Genomic DNA, 21,217 nt, shown 5'->3' on the forward strand with positions numbered 1-21,217 from the left:
ATCTGTCCACTTACCTAAAGTACCTCCTATCACTTCTTTTAACTCTGCCATAAATTGGACGTTGAGTCAAATTTTGAGTAAAAAGACACAGAGGAGGGTTTTATACAGTCAGATGTGCCCTGAAGGCTCAGCTCTAACCATCTCTAACCCTCTCTGTCACTATAAAGCTTCTATATAAATAAGTTATGGAACTGTCAAGAGAGGGACTACATTTCTGTCAGATGCTATGTGTGCCTTGCCGACTTGTGTAGGGTTTACTTGTTTAGGCATTCTATGTCCTTTAAGTTTTGAGTGAATATAATAAGATATAAAGATGATATCTTTCTTCCAAAAAGATCAGGAGAATAAAAAATGAATATGAATAAAGTGAGAGAATAGTTTCCTTAAGCCCCGTCCTACGGTTCAGAGCTCAGATTATCGCTCGAACCGTCAGATCATGCTGGAAGACAATGACGGCAGGGGAGAGGGCTTACCCCTTACATCAGGATGGGACCTTAACAGTGGAGGGTGAAAACAATGGCAGCATAACAAAGCAATGAAGGACAGCTGTGCGGAGTTATGAAGTATAGGCTGGATTATGATTGGATGAGATGCCTAAATTGAATGAATGATGTGATGCTTACTACAAGTCTTCCTGATAGAACTATCGCTTCTGCTTCCATTTTCTTTGGTCTTCTTTCATATTACTCTGTAATAGTGTTTGATACAGTTTTTCTGCTAGTTTGACAATATCACTTGTTAGTAACAAAAAAAAAAAAAAAATTAACCATTTGGTGACAAACTACTATGATGCAAATTAACAAGCTGTCCCCATGAGCACAGCTGGATGAATAGATGGGCAGGGGTGGACTGAGCCCACCCAGATGTGAGTCTTTCTCAACCAATCAAACATTAGGTACACAGGGTATTAATTAAAAAAATAAATTTTTTACGATTTGTGCATTTGTTAAAAGCAATCTGAGGGTGGGCTGTGTGTTGCAATCTTTGAGGGTGGGCTGTAGACCTCCGTAACCAATCACAAAATTGCACTAGAAATTTTTAGAATTTTTTTGTTTTTGTCATTGGCCAAAGCAACATGTTCTACACTCAAGATGCAGCTTCACTCTGCTGCAAACCAGAGAGTCAGAGACAGTCACGCAAGTGAAAATGTTAATAAGAGATAATTTTGTGCAATTTTTTTTTTTTCGTGCCTTGAAAAAAGCCTGGTGGTGCTTCTTGCAGTAATATTGATGTAGCTGCTGTTAAAATACCACCACAGACTTCCCCTTCCCAAGACAAACATGCCCGTTCCCCCGTTACCGCTCATCAAATATCTCTCTTCAACTCAGCTCCTCAGAATACATTGCGGGAGCAAGCGAATACTGAACCTCAATTCTAATACACCATCCCAGCTAATATTAGCTAGCTACCCCAAACGGGCATTTTGGGGTGCTATTTATCCTGATTAGTTAAGGCCAGATGGTTCCGTTCGTGACCATGGCTGGAAACAGTGTTTTGGAGGACATGTGCTTCTGTTTCTCCCTGTAGTATGTTTGGTGTTGCTGAAAGATGCATCTTACATCTCTTTTATTTACAAATTTTTACAGTCCTGTGATAGTTTGTTGTTTATTGTTTGTCATTGCACTTTAAATTACTCTGTTTTGCCATGAAAATAACTTTTGGTGCTATCTGTCCGTCTGTCCGTCCGTCCATCCATCCATCATTTATTTATATTTATTTACTGTATGTATAGTTTCAGAAGTTAAAATAACAATACCATTAACTACACTACAGGTCAAGTCAAGTCATTTTTATTTGTATAGCGCCTTTTACAACACACCTCATTTCAAAGCAGCTTTACAGAAGATCATGCATTAACAGAAAATGAAACTGTAATATCTGTAATATCTTAGAGTCATCATTGTGTAGTTTGATAAAATAAGATTGTGAATTGTGTTTAAAAATAAGTAATTAAATAATAATTGTATTTATAACCCCAGTGAGCAAGCCAAAGGCAACTTGTGTAGGGTTTTGGCCAAACTCAGTAACTACACCAACACTGGAACTGAGAAAATGGCTTGAATTGTTTTGATTTGGATTTTGTAGCTACTGCATTTTCACAACATTTTTTTTACTGAATCTCAGCATATAAGCCAAACTCATCTGTCACAGGACAGAACAGTCTAAGATTTTAATTTACCATTTTGCCTTTGTAGGGCAGTATAATTGCTAATTATATTTCCATTGAACAAATGAATCAGAAAAGTCAAAGCAAAAGAATAATCATCATTTAGTTTTATATAATTACTTCTTTAAGCAGTTCCCATCTGTGTTCAAATTTTAGGTTCTTAATCTTATATGTAATTGATCACCCCATCTAATATATATCCTTATACTCCGTCCTTGTATTCATCCTTGACATTATATCTCTCCACTCCATCCTTGCATTTGTGGGGACTCTGATTTGTCTTTGTAATTTCCTTTAAGGCCACTATTCTATTTACTAAAAATATTACTAAAATATACAAAAAATGAAAGTGTTTTTTTATAATTTATTTCTTAGTAATGGATGTAGTATACCAAGAATAAGGTTGTCACGGCCCACTTTAATCTAATGATTACATATAATGCTTATCTGTTTAATTTCTGTATTAAAATATATTATTAATATGGGGAATAAGTATAAAATATTGATATAATGGGCCTTATGATCTTCACAATTACGCCAGCAGCTCTCTTTCACAGAAATTTTATACTCTAGGCTTATTTAGTGTGTATAGTTATAAAAAAATAATAATCTTCTTCTATACATATTCTCTCCAGACAGATACCTCCACAGAGACATTCTCTCCACCTATGACATTCTAAATTTGCCCCTCAGTCCATGTCCATGAATACTAAAACAATGTTTCAAAAGTATATCCTCAAGATTTAAACATTATATATTAACATGATTTTAGTGAGAAAATTGCTTATTACTCGTATCTGTGTAAAGTAATTCAGTATTAATGTTATGGCCCTGTCACCTCGTCAGGTTGGGTTTTTTCTGACGGGACCATGACATCATCGCCCCATGTTCTGTCTTGTGTTTCGTGTCCTGTCTTTGTGTTGAGCGCACGGGTCCGGGTGTGAGTTACCGCCGTGCGCTCTTTGGTAATGTCACGGTCCTGTCACTCTGTCAGGTTGGGGTTTTGTCTGATGGGACTGTGACATCATCATCCCATGTCTTGTGTTTCGTGTACGTTCTTTGTGTGAGCACACTGGTCCGGTTGTGAGTTACCTCCGTGCGCTCTTCGGTCGGTCTTGTTTCATGTCTGGAGCATGGTGTCTGGAGCAGTATAGGACTTCCTGTATGGTTCGGTTTTGGTTTGTGTCGGGATCCGGACACTCATGCTCCATGTTCTGTTTGTTTTGTTCTAACTGTGTTGACTTTTTCTCCCTCATGTGTTTCAGGTGCCGCTGGCATGCAGAATCAGCATTTCCATGGGAACCCTGATTGTTTCCATGGGAACGCTGATCATGCAACGTTCAGCTGGCGAACGGCACCTGTCCCTTGTTTGTTCCTGCTTTTTAAATCCCTTCGTGTGTCATGTTTGTTGCTGGATTGAAATTAATGTGTTTAGTGTAGAAGTGTGTTTGGTGTGAAGTAACTTACCTCACTCTCTCTGCCTAGTTGGTCCTGTCTCGTGTATCTGATTGGTTGCTCGTCTCTGCCCGCATGTCGGGAGTGTGGTTGCCTTCCGGTTTGCTGTACGCTTTAGCGGAGGTTTTCTCGCGGGTCTGCTCCTCGCTGTCACGCGAATGCAGTCTGGAGCTGAGAAACTTCTGCTGGATTCATTGGTGGCGAAGTATTCTCTGAGGGACTCGACTTGGAGGCGAAGGTAGAATCCATATTTAGGAAGTTTATTACACACAGCAAACAAATCCAAAACACAGGGCAGAGACGTAATCGTTGAAGCAGGCAAATTAGTCATTATTAAGTAATCAGTCCAATGAGGCAAACAGAGCAAAACAGTAATCCAAAAATTAGTAATCCAATAAAGCAGGCACAATGGTCATACAAGAAGGCAATGAAATTGGCAATGGGAAAAACGCTTGGTAAGGCAGTGAAACTGGCAATACTTCGCAAAGTCACATTGGAAAGGCATGGCTATTTATATAGTGTAAACAGGAAGTCACCATAGAAGAAACGGTTCAATGTTAGTATTCGGGAGAGGGCTCCCTCTGGCGGTCGGCTGAATGAATACCAGCCTCATTCGTTACATTCAGATGTGAAGGGGGAGGAGAAATTATGCGTGCGTTAGGTGCTTCGACACAGAAGTCTTTCGCATAGGATCCTCTGGTGTTTCCTCGCTCAAGCATCCTTGGGAAGCTTCCTCCTTCCTCGATCCTCGCCTCCTCGAGGTGCGTGTAGAGGATCGATACGTCCTTCATCATGGCTGACTTTGAACGGTTTTCCGGGTCACGGGCTGAAGGACGGAGGAGCAAGGACACGAGGATGCCCATTTTGGAAATGAGAAGCACCCTTAAATTAGAGATTGACTGAGCAGGGAGGAGAATTTATGGTAAAAAAAAGGACTTACCTGTAAATATTGATCTGTTTCTCACCCACACCTATCATATTGCTTCTGAATACATTGATTTTACCACTGGAGTCTTAAGGATTACTTTTATGCTGACTTATGTGATTTTTGGAGCTTGTAAAATGTTGGCACCCATTCACATGCATTGTATGGACCAAAACAGCTGAGAAATGTATCTAAAAATCTTCCTTTTGAGTTCAGAAGATGAAAGAAAGTCATACACATGGCATAAGGGTGAGTAAATGATGAGAACATTTTTGGATGATCTATTCCTTTAACATCTATAATGTTTACATGTTGTGCTATAGTTTTGAAATGGTGTGTATTTTAGCATTTATGGACCCCTTTCATTACCATTGAAAGTGCCTCGCTATAATGTAACTGCAATTTTTGTTGTTTTATAAATAAGGTAAGAGCCAAAGTTATTGATTTATTGATTTTTTTTTTGTGGTAGTCAACATTATGCCACAGATGCTGTCGATTGAGCTTAACTTGTATTAAACCTGGAAAACATTCCTAACATCCATCTAGATGTTAAAGGGTGAAAGATCCAAAGAACTGAAGATAAAAAAAAATTTCACCACTTTATGAAAGCCGGAATTTTAAAGTGGTGAAGTGTGCTGTAGGGACACTAATGGCTCTCAGCTGCATTCCAGCTGTATTTAGCTACATCCAATAAAGAACGCATACTAACATAGCTCATGAACCCTACATATTTCTGGTACAACAACAGGATTTGTCTTCCTAAGTCATAAATTGGATTATTTCAGAAATCTTGTCAAAGTTGTGTGGGATGATGTCTGAGCTTTCTGCGTGGGTGGAGGGTGCTGACTTTAATAATGTGTTCAAATCATCCTGCATTCCCTCCCTATTATCCCCCATTATAGCTGCATGATGGCTGATTGTAAGTATGTTTTTGGTCTACAAAGCATTAATTACATGCAGATGCCTGACTTCATCTTTCAGCATGGTCAGTTTGGAATGCAGTTGGCTACATGTGGGACTTTCATAAGAATTATTTGATATTTATTAAAAACTATTTATTTGTGTATCCTCAGAAAGGAGTGATCATTACTCTATGTGCTTTGTAAGTGTTGTATGCTCTTTAGTTTTGATTATTTTCAGAAAATAATTTTCTTTGTGGTGCTTGTGGCAGCTGCAATCACATACTTAGGGAAACACCTTGCCCCATTTTGACAGTTTTATGGGGTGCTGTTACACCACCAGCCATCTGATAGTGTCAGTCAAATGCAGGACCCTTCTGCAGAGGACTCCTACTGAACATTCTGAGCTTCTCTAATGCAATGACATATAGCCAAGGCTGACCAAGCCAATCATGCTGTCTTAAATTGGAAACAGACTGGCTTTAGACCCCTGGGCATATCCTGAGTCGGACTTCTGATAAGGTCAGCAATACCAGACTTCTGCTCTTTATCATTAACAAACACTTTGTAAGAAGGTCTTTTGCAAAGGTTTCACTATCTTGGATTTTACATGATCTTTAGACTAGGTATGGGCATGAGTACTAGGGTACTCGGACGTAGCAGCAATGATCGATCATGAAAATGATGATCGATGGTGATCATACATGATGTGACTTCTCACTTAATTCGAAATTCAGTGACAATTACCTGACAACTAAACACAAACGTGTCAAAGAGGGAGCTTATTTTTAATTTTGAGATTGATTACATTGTAATTTTGAGGGGTATATTGATTGTCAGAGACGTCTCATAGCAACCAAACTGATATACGATGCTGCAATGCTATCGTTACAATAATCAAAAGGGAGTGTAATTAACCGTGTTTTGAACACCTGTCTCTGCAAAACGTTTGCTAAACACGTTTTATTATCATTTAATGTAAGAACTTTGACTCGTTAATGGATGTTATTTAATAAAAGTGAATGTGTGTCACTGACTGAAAACCTCCCTGCCCTGGGTGCCGAAATGTTTACGTGAAGTCACACACACCTACATCTCGACGAAATGGGAGTTGAAGATTTTCGCACAAGTTTCCAAGTTAGAAGTCATCCAAGAAAGTGTCATTCATTTTTTATTAATGACTGGTTAGGTGTTTATGGAAAATATGTGTTTTTAGTCGTTTATTGAAGACAGAGAGTGAGTCAGCTTCATGGATGGAGTTGGGAAGGTCATTCCACCATCGTGGTATGATGAAGCTGAAAGTCCGAGAAAGTGTTTTGGTGCCTCTTTGTGTTGGTACAACAAGGCAACGTTCCTTAGCCGACCGCAGGCTTCTAGTGGGCGTGTAGCTCTGCATAAATGATTTTAGGTATGCTGGAGCAGACCCAGTAACTGTTCTGTATGCCAGCATCAGAGCCTTGAATTTGATACGTGCATCAACCGGCAGCCAGTGGAGAGAGAGACAAGGAGTGGTGTAACATGCGCTCTCTTTGGTTCATTAAAGACCAGACGTGCTGCTGCATTCTGGATCATTTGCAAGGGTCTAATTGCACATGCAGAGAGGCCTGCAATGAGAGTGTTACAGTAGTCCAGTCTAGTTATGACAAGTGACTGGACAAGCAGTTGTGTTGCATGTTCAGAGAGGAAGGGTCTTATCTTCCTGATATTGTAGAGTGTAAATCTACATAATCTTGCGGTCATTGAGATGTGGTCTGTGAAATTTAGTCTGTTGTCGATGGTTACCCCTAGATTTCTGACCGTTTTGGAAGGTGTTACTGTAGTTGCACCCAGCTGCACAGTGACGTTGTGTTCAACAGCAGGGTTGGCTGGAAAGATAAGGAGTTCAGTCTTGGCTGGGTTGAGTTGCAGGTGGTGTTCCTTCATCCAGGCCGAGATGTCTGCCAGGCAGGCAGAAATTCACTGTGGTGTCGTTGGGCTGGAAAGACAAGTAGAGTTGCGTGTCATCAGCGTAGCAGTGGTAAGAGAAACCATGTGCCTGAATGATGGGTCCCAGTGATGTTGTGTATATAGAGAAGAGAAGTGGCCCAAGCATTGATCCCTGAGGTACCCCAGTAATAGCTGATGTGGCTTGGACACATCACCTCTCCAGGCTACCTTGAAGGACCTACCTGAGAGATAGGAATTAAACCAGTCAAGCACAGTTCCTGTGATGTCCAGCGAGGAGAGTAAGATGGAGTGGTGGTGGTGTAGTGGACTAAAGCACTGAACTGGTAAGCAGAAAGTTGTTGGTTCAATTCCCACAGCCATCACCATTGTGTCCTTGAGCAAGGCACTTAACTCCAGGTTGCTCTGGGGGATTGTCCCTGTAATAAGGGCACTGTAAGTCACTTTGGATAAAAGCGTCTGCCAAATGTGTAAATGTAATGTAAGATCTGATGGTTGACTGTGTCAAAGGCTGCAGAAAGGTCCAGCAGAATCAGGATGGATGATCTCGATTCAGCTTTCGCCTGTCTCAGCGAGATAGGCAGAGATTTGATTGAAAACTGCCCTTTCAAGTGTTTTTGCCATGAATGGGATGAGATAGACTGGTCTGTATTGTTCTATTTGTGTGGGGTTAAGTGTGAGTTTCTTCAGCAGCAGGGTTACTCGAGCCTGCTTAAATGTAGTGGGAAAAGTGCCTGTAAGTAGAGATGTGTTAATTAGGTGTGTGAGTGCAGGCAGGATGGACGGAGAGATGGCCTGGAGAAGGTGAGAAGGAATGAGGTCAAGGGAAAAGGTGGTGGGGTGGTTGGAGAGGAGGAGATTAGAGACCTCAGTGTCAGTCAGAGGAGAGAACATAGAGACAGAAGAATTGCATACAGGGGACAGGTGTTTGACAGGGTGTGGTGCTGAGGATGTATTGCTGATGGTTGTAACCTTAATAAATGTGGCAAAGACATCTGCTGTCAGTGATGTGTCAGGTGGTGGAGGGGGAGGGCAGAGAAGTGTGTTGAATGTTCTAAACAAGCTGCAAGTGTCTGTGGTGCTGTTGATCTTGTTCTGGTAATAGGAGGTTTTTGCAGATTTAACGTTATCTGAAAAAGTTGCAAGCAGAGACTGATATTTACCTAGATCTGCTGGATCTTTAGATTTCTGCCATCTCCTCTCAGTTGCCCTGAGGTCAGTCCGATGTTCACGAAGGACATCAGACAGCCAGGGGCTGGGTGGTGTAGTACGTGCTGGCCTAGAGGAGATAGGACAGATGTTGTCTAGACAGGTTGTTAAAGTAGAGCTTAGTGTGTCTGTGGCAGTGTTTACATCAAGCGTGGAAAATACATTTAGTGTGGGAAGAGAGGTAGAGACAGCAGTGGAAAGGCATGAGGGTGAAAGAGAACGGAGGTTACGGCGAAAGGAAACCAAAGGTGGAGTCTGTTTTAATGTAGATGGGAGAGTCATGTTGAATTGAACAAAGTAGTGATCAGAGACATGTAGAGGAGTAACAAGAATATTTGAGTTGGTACAGTTACGTGTAAAAATGAGGTCCAGCTGGTTGCCCGATCAGTGAGTTGCTGTGGTGTGTAGTCTTTCCAAGTCAAATGAGGCCAGAAGAGTATTCAGTTCAGTGGCCTGGGGCTTGTCTTGGTGTATGTTGAAATCACCAAGAACCACAAGTGGCCTACCATCCTACGGCAAGGAGGACAGCAGGACATCCAACTCCTCAAGAAAGTTTGTCAGCTGACCTGGAGGGCAGTAGATGATAACAACATGTATTTTTGTGGGTTGCATTGTAGTAATAGCATGGAATTCAAAACTAGTATTGTTACATAGTGAAGAGTGTGGTGAAAAAGTCCAATTGTTATGAATGAGCAAACCTGTTCCCCCACCCCTACCGGTGTGTCGAGGGGTGTGAGAGAAGGAGAAGTTGTTGGAGAGAGCAGCAGGTGTTGCTGTATCCTCTGGACGTATCCATGTTTCTGTCAGTGCCAGGATGCTGAGGGTGGACTGTGTGGCAAAGGCTGGAATGAAGTCAGCTTTGTTCACAGCTGACTGGCAGTTCCAGAGTCCCACTGAGAAAGAGAACGGAGCAGGTGCTTAAGTGCAAAGTGGCCATAGGTTGTGTGGGTTGCGTTTGGTCTTGCATCAATATTGTGTAAACGGTCTGTAACAGATAACAGGGATGTGCTTGAAGGCATGTGTTATTCGTGAAGTAGACATGTTAGTATATAGAAGGAAAATAAGACAAAAGATAAAAGTAAAAGATACTTAAGTGCTATGGTGAGTGGCACCTTGTCGGTGTCCTTGCTCAGTGGACTCGCATAGGTAGACTCGCTGGTCTTTACACAAGTAGGTCTTCACAAGAGGAGGGCTTTACACGAGGGCTACCACTTCCGCTGCCACTTCCGCGTCAGCATTCAAGTAAAATATATACACGATGTTAACAAGCCGATCAGTAAAAAAAGCAGGACATGCCTTAATGCTACTTAGCGCAACAAAGCTAGTCACGTGGTCAACTGAAACTGAAACTAAGGGTTGCACGAGGTGACAAGCGTGTGTACAAACGCAACTTCCGTATACCGCAAATGAATTATGCTGCACTTTAGCAATAAATAATACTCTAAAACAAGTGAAGCACTGTTTATAGACATTAAAAAGAATGATAGTTTTACACACAGGACAACCAACTCTAAATCTAGCAGTGAATACCCTGGGACAAGTAAAACAATATAGCGCACACCAACACACCTTTAAGCGACACTAGTTCAAGACAGTAAACAAACAGCACAAGTCTAGCAATGAATACCACTCTTCAGCAAAGTAAAACAATGAAATAAACACACTTACACGTAACTGCAGACTCCTGTAGATAGATCGCTTCTCATGCTAATGGTATACAGTATATCACAATGTTTTTTCTGGAAATTAAATGAAAAAAGGCTAATATATTAAATAACCTTGTGGTAATGTCTGTTTTGGATAATCCAGTGAATTAAATACGTTTGAAATGAAAGGTACTTAATTTCAATTGATGATGTTCTGTTATTAATTGGAACTTAATGGATGCAAAAGAAAGAAAATTCATAACAAAGAAAATCATTCATAAACTTTGAATAGTAAGTCTTGTATTAGTGTGGCTTCACAATAAAACATAAGATTCAAACAGTAAAACCAATATAAAACAAATATTCTAAATTCTGATCAGAAGAGCCACATTCAAATTTGTAAAAAAAAAGGGACAATACACAAGCACCTGTGACCATACATCAGTTGAATTCTATATATTATTGTCACTGTGATATTCTATTCTGCTCTTGCAATGTTGCTCTGCAACAGTAAACAACTATAAACTCGATTTTACATTGTGAATAACAATTAAATAGCACATTCTTCCTTGTACTGGCACGTCTCATTCTGTATTTTCCCATTACTACAAATTTCTTCATTGCATTCACGTGTAAATATCGATTTCCATTTGTTCTCTTGTTACCTCTAGGTGTATTCCACAAAGACTGTGGAGTCTATCCTGAACACTGGGTGTGCCAGTATGCTGGCAGCCCTGGCTCGAAAACAACGTAGAATTGTTCTTTTTCATTAGTAAACTTTTTTCTTTCTGCTTTTCTTACAAAGACTTACTGTTTTGGTAGTTTCCTGGCATGATGTTGAACCAATTGAAATGATTATCATACATCAGAAAAATATTTCTGTTCCTAGAAGAGTCTGTGCAAAATATTTGCTGTCAGTGTATGTTTTTAATAACTTGCTGTTATTTCATCCAAATGTTTAACAATTCATTATAGTATAATTTCTGTTAGTAATTTGGTGTATTCATTGTTATGTTATTTGGTTATTTCTGGAGAAGGTTGCTGACTCATGTAACTACAATTTAGAAAAATATGGCTATCAAATCCACATAGACCATATTGGATCTACCTCCAAAATGAAAGTGTAGCTTTTGTTAGAAATTGAAAACTGAAGGGGTCCCTGATGATTTACTATGAAAAGACTCTTATATTAAATTTACAAGATCTAAATAAGTTTAAAGATTTATAAAAATAACAACTAAATCATTTAAAGTAATTTTAAGTATCTACACTAGTATCAAAGTATTGTCATTGCAATCCACTGCCTGTAATTAATGCAATGTGTTTATCCCTGGAGCATAAACAGCATCTAATTCTCTTAAATTGTTCATTTGCACAGTACATAGTGAGTTTGATTCAGGAAAAACAATTAAACAAATGTTCAGGACTGTTAATATAATTGCTTCCGCATCTATATAAACTCAGTGGCCATTGACAGGAGAGATGTGGTGGAGGGCTACTAACTAACTTCCACAGTGGCTTCAAAGCCTCCATGCATCCTTTTTTTTTATTACACTGACAAGCTGAAGTGATTTGGCCTCTAGAGAAGAGAACTTATTTTATGAAAATGAGCTTTTAATAATAATTACAGGGAGAGCATATTTGAACATATTTTAGACCATTAGTAACTTGGGCTAAAATAGAATATTAAAAACAATATCAGATGTTACAAAAAAAAAAAAATCATTCTTCTGAAGGAGATTTTTTTGCCTACAAATTTTGAATTTTGGGGGCATTTTGTCACATTCGTTGGCATTTTTGCCCCGAGCCCCCTTAATTTCTGACTTAAGTTCTGTCCAGTTCTTTGGCCATAATTCTTGGAAAAAGACATGGTAGTGATTTTCAAGGCATTGATTGGTTTTAAAGGGTCATGACACACTCTTTTTTTTTTCTGTTTTGTTATTAAATTTTTTTTATTGATTCATATATTAAACACCCCCAAACCCCACCCCGACCCCCAACAACACCCCAGTGGTCACACATGATTATAGACACACAAAAAAACAAAAAACAAAACAAAAAAGAAAAGTATATAAAAATCAACCACTACACCTCTCTCTCCACTGCCCCTCCCCGAGAGCCCTTCAGAAATGGCAGATATTTGCCCCATTTCCTCACAAACAATTCCAAATTCCCCTTCTTCAAAAGCTGCCACCCTCCCCATCTCTGAGCACCACTCCTGGAGGCGCTCCAGACGATTTCCATCCCCTTAAAACTATTTGTCTGGCGATCATGATGCTGGTTAGGACCCAATTTTTTGTGTGCTTATTCTCTATATTGATGACCACCCCGTCGTCTAAAATACAGAGTCTGGGGCAAAATGAAATTTGAGTGCCCAATACATCACATATAAAATTCTGAACCTTCAACCAAAATTCTTGGATATTAACACACCACCAAAAGACATGGGTTGTGTTTCCATCTTCTGATTCACATCGCCAGCAGGTGGGTGTGTCTTTAATACCAAGCCTATACAATCTAGAGGGGGTCCAATAGAATCGATGTAAAATCTTGAATTTCTCAGACTCTGAATTAGCAGGGAGTAATACACTGATGCCTCATGACCTTTTCCAAAAGCAGTAAACGCCACTCTCAGAGTGTCTGACGCTTTAGGGGGGTATATGCTACTCCCAAAAATAGTACAGAGCAGCTATAAATACCTAAAAACTGAGATCTGGGAATCCCAAACTGTTGAACCAAATTTTCAAAGGATCTCAACACTCCACTCTCATATAGGTCACCGAGTGAAGCAACCCCCCTTACAATCCACTCTGACCAGCAGAAAGGGGACTTATTAATACATAATTTTGGGTTCAGCCATATGCTCGAGGTAACATTTAAATAAATGTCCGAATTAAACACTCTGGACACTTTTGTCCATACCGAGTGAAAATGCGAGACAACGGGGTGTAACTTAACTTCTCCAATTAGTTTGATAGAAAGGCTTTGCAATGGCGAAATAGGGGCAAAAACTTCCTGTTCAATTCAAAACCAGGGAGGGGCTCTCTCAGGTGGAAGTGACCAATGAGCCAAATGTCTGAGACCGAATGCATAATAATAAAACAAAATCTTGGGTAGGCCTTGCCCACCTTTGTCAATCGGTTTATGCAGCTAATGAAATGTAATCTGGGACATTTACCATTCCAAATGAAGGACTTCGCTATGCTAAAAAATTGCTTGAAATAAGAGAGGGGGACATCTATAGGGAGAGACTGTAGCAGGTAGTTGAATTTTGGAATACAATTCATTTTAATAACATTAACCTTCCTAATCATAGATAAATGTAATGAAGCCCACCTGCCCACATTGCTCGAAAACCTTTTTATTAAAGGGTCAAAATTAACAAAAGTATGCTGTCAGACCCAAAGCTTTGGATTTAGACCAATTAACTCTGTATCCTGAGAACTTTGAAAAGGAATGAATAATTCTGTCGAGGCAAGGCATAGATCTAGTAGGGTCAGAGACGAATAATAAAATATCATCTGCATAAAGCAAAAGCTTATGTGTCCTACCTCCCACCACCACCCCTGGAAAATCATCTTCCTTTCTTATCGTGGCTGCTAATGGTTCCAGGGCAAGACAGAACAACAATGGGGAAAGAGGGCAACCCTGAGTAAAATAATCTGAAATTAATCTATTTGTTTGTACCGCCGCTACCGGGTGTCTATAAAGTAACTTAATCCATCCAATATATTCCCGAACCCATATATTTCCAAAATCTTAAAAAGATAATCTCATTCTACCATATCAAACACCTTTTCAGCATCAAGTGAGATGGAATCGACCGGAGTCTGATCATTCGCCACTGACCACATGATATTGATGAAACACCTAATGTTATCAGAAGAGCTGCGGCTCCGAATAAACCCCAACAGACCTATATGTATAAGAGATGTCATAACTATACTTAATCGGTTAGCCAGTATTTTTGACAATATTTTTATGTCTAGCTGGATCAGGGAAATTTGCCGGATCTTATGTCACTTGGATCTTTGTCCTTTTTAAAAATCAAACTGATCCTGGCTTGTGTCAGGGTTGGCAAAAGTCATTCTTTAATGATTCCATATAAACTTCAAACAAAAGCATAAGATCCATAAGAACTGCCTTAAGTGCCTTCCAAGCCACACCCACAGAGGATACTGAGGACCAGTTGGTCTCCATATAAACATTGATTTCAGCCTTTAACATTTGTTGAAATTCAGGATTTTGCAAAAGGGATACATTAAAGCGCCAACTATATGAGTTCTTTTTCTCCGTATGTGGCAACACCTCTAAACTCACCAGGGCATTGTCTGAGACTAAGATGTTTCCAATTGAGCAATCAACAACAGATGAAATGAGGGACTTAGATATATATATATATATATATATATATATATATATATATATATATATATATATAATATAAAAATCTATTCTACAATAATTCTTGTGGACTGATGAATAAAATGTATAGTCCCTACCAGATGGGTTCAAAAGTCTCCAAATATCTGTAAGACCAAGATTTTTACACATCCTGTGAAACATCAGTGTTGCTCTAGGGGGCTTGCACACTTTTGCTTCACAATGATCAAGAACTGAGTCCATCAAAAGATTAAAGTCTCCTCCCAGTATTATATCATGAGGGGTGCCAGTGGCTTGCAACATTCTTTCAGGATCTATAAAAAAGCCCTGATCATCAACGTTAGGTGCGTAAAAATTAGCCAAAATAAGACTTTGCCCCTGAATTTCTGCTAAAACAATAATGACTCTTCCTAATTTATCTTTAATCAGTTTGAGACATTTGAATTGTAGATGTTTACTTATCAGTGTAATGACTCCCCTGCTCTTACTTGAGCCAGCACTAAAGAAAACCTGTCCACCCCATATCTTCCCAAATTTTCAGCTTCCTGCGGGGAAAGATGCGTTTCTTGAAGAAACACTATATCATATTTCTTACACTTAAGAAGAGAAATAACCTTCCTTCTTTTTATGGGGTGCCCCAACCCATACACATTCCACGTGGAGAGAGACAATTTGACATTTTGACATATGAGAAAAAATAAATTGTGTGTCAAAAACTAAATTATAAAGACCACATTCCAGCATTAGAGTAACAATCAAACCCCAAACTTCCCCCAGAACCAAAAAAAAGAAAAGAAAGAAAAATGTGCGCATTAACCCCACGCATGACAGCACCAACTGGCGTCCATCCCTCTAAGCTCAAACAGTCCATGTATGCCTACTATGCTGTTATGCTGAGCAGACTCGGAAAGAGCCCGCCCAGGAATTCCACCATATTCTTACCCTCTGCTCCCTCAGGAATTCCAACAATACGGACGTTATTTCGCCAACTACAATTCTCCATATGCTCCAGCTTCTCTCAGACGTGGTCCAAATCCGCCTTGGTCACTAGCAGATTAGCGGCTAATTCTCTCTCCGATGACTCCATATAATCTATCCATTTCTCAACGTCCCCCACTTTTGTAACCACCTCAGTGAATTTCGTCTCCATGGCAGTGATTGATCGATGTATTACAGCAAGATCCTCCAAGTCAGCAACGACCTTCGTCAGCATTGCCGACAAGTTCAACAATTCTCGCCGAATTTCCCGCACTTCAACAGCCAAATCTGCTCCGTGGTCTTGTCAGGGGTGTCAGCTTGAGCACATAAGTGTCTTTTAATGTCTCCAGAGCCCAAAGAGTTTGAATTCTTTGACATATTGTCTTCCTAGAACAGTTATGGAACAGGGTGTATCGAATCTCACTGGTTTATGACAATAATAATGTTAAAACTAGCAAAGTGCGCAGAGCTCGCCATTCATACGTCCGAACCTCGCAGGGTGCCACGCGACTCCGACTTACTCTTTTTTCAATATATTTTTATTATTATTATTTTCCCTGAGGTCCACTTATAAAGTAAGTAAAGCTATTTTTGCCCCATCTTTCAATAACAGTTCCTTTTGCAAAGCTTGAATCATATTGTGGCTGGTTCACAAGCAATCCATGCTGATATGAGCCAAAAATAAATATAATACGTGCTGAAACATATATAATCAAAATAAGTTTTGAGTTCTGAAAATTACAGAATGTTTGTGTTATACAATGAACTCTTATATGTCAAAAGATCAAGTAAACTTAATTCCTCATGTGTTGACACCTTCAAAATTGGTGAAGATTTTTTCCCCACTGTGCCCATCCTTTCAGTCCACTATAATTTTTGACTGCCCTACCCTTCAATAACGGCCTCTTTTCAAATCCTGCATTACATTGTAACAATATTACAAAACAATCTTTTCTGAAATCTTTCTACTGTTGGGATTCTTTGGACGGATATTCCTGTGTGTCAGGTGCTACATACAGCCAGGAACTGTCACAGTCTGGCCTGACTGTGCCTCTCCTGACTGTCTGTCTGGCTCGTCTGAGTGTTTTCTTGTGTTGGTCTTGTCTCTCACTCCCTCTTGTGTCTTGCAGGTGCCACGTTAAGAACGGAAGCTCCGTTACCCAGACAATGGCTCGTTCTCCAATTAACAAACATTGGCGGCACCTGCTCCCTATCAACCTGTTCCCTTCTTAAGCTCCACTTATGTTTAGTTCTTTGTTGAGTCCATTTTTTTTGTGCTTGCTGTTATACAGTATGTTTGTCTCCAGTTGGTTGGTTCCTGTTCCTGTGATTACTTTGGTCAGTTTCTGGTTTTTGAGTTTTTCAAGTATATCATTCAGTTTCTGTTTTTTTCTCCTTGCGGGTGTTTTGATTTGTACTTTTAGTTTTGTAAATAAAGCCCACATCCTTGCCTCTCTGCGTTTGGGTCCTGCCTTGCTCTCGTGCTCTCCGTGACAGAATGATTCAATCAAACATGGACCCAGCAGAGGCAAGGGACATTTCTTTTGATCCTGCTCCAACCCGAAAGGAATGGGCCTCTCAAAGTACCGCCCAGCTCAACCACACCCTGGCCAGCTTCCAATGGTTCAATGGGATCTTTGTTCTGTCAGTGGTTTTGGCATCTATGCTATGGAGCTGGTCAGTGAGCCTCACAGGTGGTGCTTTGACGTGACACAGTTGAAACAGCTTTTCCTTTTGGGCTTGGACAATCCGGGCTTGGAGATTTTTGTTTTACCCTTCTGGGATCTGTTGGACCATGTCTGTCGCCTTGCAGAGATTAAAAGTCTGCTGCAGAGATGGAATGCCAGATTAAAGAACCCCTCGCAGCCCATGCCTTGTTCCCCCCCGGGCACTTCTCGGGCTTCATGTTGGTGTAGGAGGAGGAAGCTCACGGCTGACCCCCAGGAGGCAGAGGAGCTCGCTGGTGACAGCCAGGAGGCAGTGGTCATTCCCGCTGCAGCGCTCTCAACCACGGCGGCCGCGGTCCAGCCTGTCCAGTTCCTCCCAGCCATGTAGGTCGTTCCCTTGCCACAGCCAGTGCTCAAGGCCACGGAGGGCGTTCCCCAGTTGCTGCCAGTTCTCATGGCCACGGAGGGCATTCCCCAGTCGCTGCCAGCATTCCTGGCTTCGGAGGCCATTCCCCATTCGCTGCCAGTGGAGTATTATGGATTACTTTTATACTGCCTTTTGAACCTTCTGGGTTATGGTCACCATTCACTTGCATTGTGAGGACCAACAGAGCTTAAATTTTCTTTTAAAAATCTTCGTTTGTGGTTTGCAGAAGCAAGAAAGTCATACACATCTGGGATAGCATGAAGTTGAGTAACTGATGAGAGAATTTTTGTTTTTGAGTGAACTATCCTTTTAAGCTTGGTTTTGATCACCTAAATGTTCTTTTTCTACACTTAAGGGCTCATTTTAAGCTTGCTATGTCTTAAGAGGTTTTGATATTTTTGTGCAAGCAAGCGTGCAAGTCAAGGTGCAAGTGGGCTGGTGAAATTGCACCACAAAGAGATAATAGGCTGGGTCAAGTGCAGTTTAATTCTGAGGATTTCTCCGGTAATTGCACCATCTGCGTCCTATTATACATTACATTCCCTGTGTTCTCTATCGGCCTGTCTCACCTGTGGTCTTGATGGTCTTACAGGACACTTGAAACATGCTGTGCTGCTCTCCCACTGTTCATTGTTTTGTGATGTATATTTGTTACATGTTTCCATGTTTATTATGTTATGTTTAATTTCTGTACAGCATCCTTAAGCTTTGGAAAAGCGCTATACAAAATAAATGTAAAGTATTATTATTATTATTATTATTAATATAGATATACTGTTACTGACAGCCCTTTAATATCATTGGTGGATTTCCCAAAATGCAGATGCAAGAACTGAGTTTAGACATTGCGCCGAGAATAGACATGCTTCTCAGACTTAGTGCAATTACCAATTTCTCAGGAAAATAGCAAATTGTGCTTTGCACTCTCACCCAGCCACTTGCGCTTTGTGCTGGCACGAAAATGCACTTAGAATAAGCACTCGCAGGAAAATGTGATTAGATGTAGTGCACGGTCTTTGTGCGTAGCGCTGCAGCTAGCGTGGTCACAAAAATAGAGCCCTTAAAGGGTTTCTCATATACTGCCAAAATATGAGAACTTTGAAAAGAGTTATGCACGCATTTGATTATACAGTGTTTTGAAGAAGTTACATTAGACCGTAATGTTTGTCTTTCTTTAAATAAACTAAAAGAAGCCATAAATCAATTATAATTTTTTTTTTGGCTGAATAATGTAATGTACTGTATGCAAAAAGGAGAAAACAACATATAGTGTTACAGACTTAACAGTTCTGTAGGGACTACGTAACTTGTGCTAAAGTGACCTATATAATTTTGGTGTCAAGTAATTTGTAGTTTTTGGATGCCTTCCTTGCCATAAAAAAACATAATGATAATAATATGACTACTTTGTTTTCATTAAAGGAATAGTTCACCCAAAAATGAAAATTCCATCATCATTTACTCACTCTTGTGTTGTTCCAAACCATATTACCATTCGCTCTCATGGCATCTTTTTTTCCCATACAATGGAAGTAAATGGTGAATGAGGTTTGATTTTATAGATGGCTTAGGTCGGACTTGTGAACAAATGTCATGACGTCAAACCTGTGGTATTGCTGTCATATCTGATTTGGGCACCACATACTCCTCTCATCAATGATTTGATTTGAGAGTGAATAACGACATAAATTTCAGTCTGTTCATCACACAAAGTGATTGTATGGCTTCAGAAGACTTGGAATTTAGTGTACTAGTCATACTTTCACTGTCCTTTCATTGTGTTATTTTTTCCTTTTTGGAGCTTGATAGACCGAAGTTACTATTCACTTTCATGTTGGGCAAAAAGCTGCGTGACAACTTTTACAATTATTTCCTTTTGTGTTCCACATAAGAAAGAAAGTCATACGGTTTTGGAGCAACATTAGGGTGGATATAAAATGACAGAATTTTCATTTGTTGGTGAACTAGTCTTTTAAGCTGTTGGCACTATAGTTAGCTGGTCTCTTTGTATGCTTCCATAAGGGGGAAAAAAACTAAACATGTATAACAGTTTTACAGCTCATCAAACCTTGAACAAAGAAAGCTGGAAAACGAAGACAATATGGCTTCAAAAACAGAGCATGATGTCATTGGCCTTGCACACTGACACAGGCAACCGCAACACAATGACCTCACACCAGATTCCCGCCGCTGACAGAAGAGCATACCTGAGTTATAAGGTCTTTCCTATCACGAAGGAGACCAGCTGATGTGAAAGGAGATGAGAGCATAATAAGAACAAGCTGAAATTTCACAGCAGAGCCACTGTAAATTAGACCCAGCAGGGTTACCTACCACAGCATTCATGGTTAATTAATTTGATATTAGCTCAGCACAATCAATCAAATTAAAATCGTGATGTGGTCTTATGTGGTTGTTAAACCATGAAAGGCTGCAATTTAAATAAATATATAGTCTTTTTGCAAGGCTGTTTAGTTGGCTCCACACAAACTCCATCTCTAAACATGGTCTAAACTCAGTTCTTCTATAACATGATGCATTGTGAAACCTAAGCACTTCAGGTTCATTTTATTTTCCACATTTGTGTAATTCCAATTTATTTATTTATTTAATTTTGAAGTTGTTGTGAGATACATATGTATTGGGATGACAGTATAAGGAGGTGTGTATTAAAAAAACACGTGGAAAATAAAAGAAAAATTTTGTGAAATTTAAGGCTTCAGGGTTTAACCTGAGCTCTTTTCACTTCTGCTTGAAAGTGAACAAATAATGACAGAAATATACTGCTGTTATATTATAAAATTTTAATATAAAATATAATAACAATGATTCAGTAATATAATGATAATTAAATAAGTTGAGTGGGTTACAGAAATAACTGGATCTTTCTACTGCTACTACTGCAACTTATATCATAGATTTTAAAATGCTTGAGTTGTCAGATTTGTTAAGAAGTGTAAACTAACCCAGAGAGAGAAAACATCCTGTCTTTGACTGTGTTGTATTGAGGAGATGCCACTGGATAGAAGGAAGACTTCTTATCTGTCGAGTTTCACTAAGACCTGTCCCTCTTATTGTCTCTGTTCCACACATACATCAATGAAATCCACAAGTTCCCAATCTTGCTTTCTGAATGATACTCCAATGAAATGTCTTTGATGGCCCTCAGCACTTAGAGCTCTTATCAAAGCCACAGTCACCTATGTAGAGACCATGATTCTGTACAGTACTTATTCTGTGCATGTATTTTCAGATCTCTTTAGTCCTTTTGACTCCAGTATTGGTGTTTGATGTATATAAGATTTCCTACTACTCCACTTTTATGACTCAGAAACCCTCCTGGCACTGAACAGGAAGCTCCCTGTCACTCCAGTTCAACTGTGACCCTTGATCCTAGACATCCGCCACTGGCTGCCAGCACAAATATTTGGCATCTATGTGGACAAAAGAGAAACAGTTTTAATCTTTCAATGTAAGAGGCCATTTGACTGTGATCCAACAGAGTATATTTTTGCCT

General features: G+C 39.8%; 1 protein-coding gene across 1 annotated transcript in view; it reads left to right on the forward strand.

Moving 5' to 3' along the window:
* The window catches only part of LOC127416380 (hemicentin-1-like), a 150,268-nt gene that overhangs the window by 7,934 nt on the left and 121,117 nt on the right, over positions 1–21,217 (forward strand). The window lies entirely within an intron of this gene.

This window comes from Myxocyprinus asiaticus, chromosome 25 (genome assembly GCF_019703515.2).
Source record: "Myxocyprinus asiaticus isolate MX2 ecotype Aquarium Trade chromosome 25, UBuf_Myxa_2, whole genome shotgun sequence".
NCBI classification, from domain to species: domain Eukaryota; kingdom Metazoa; phylum Chordata; class Actinopteri; order Cypriniformes; family Catostomidae; genus Myxocyprinus; species Myxocyprinus asiaticus.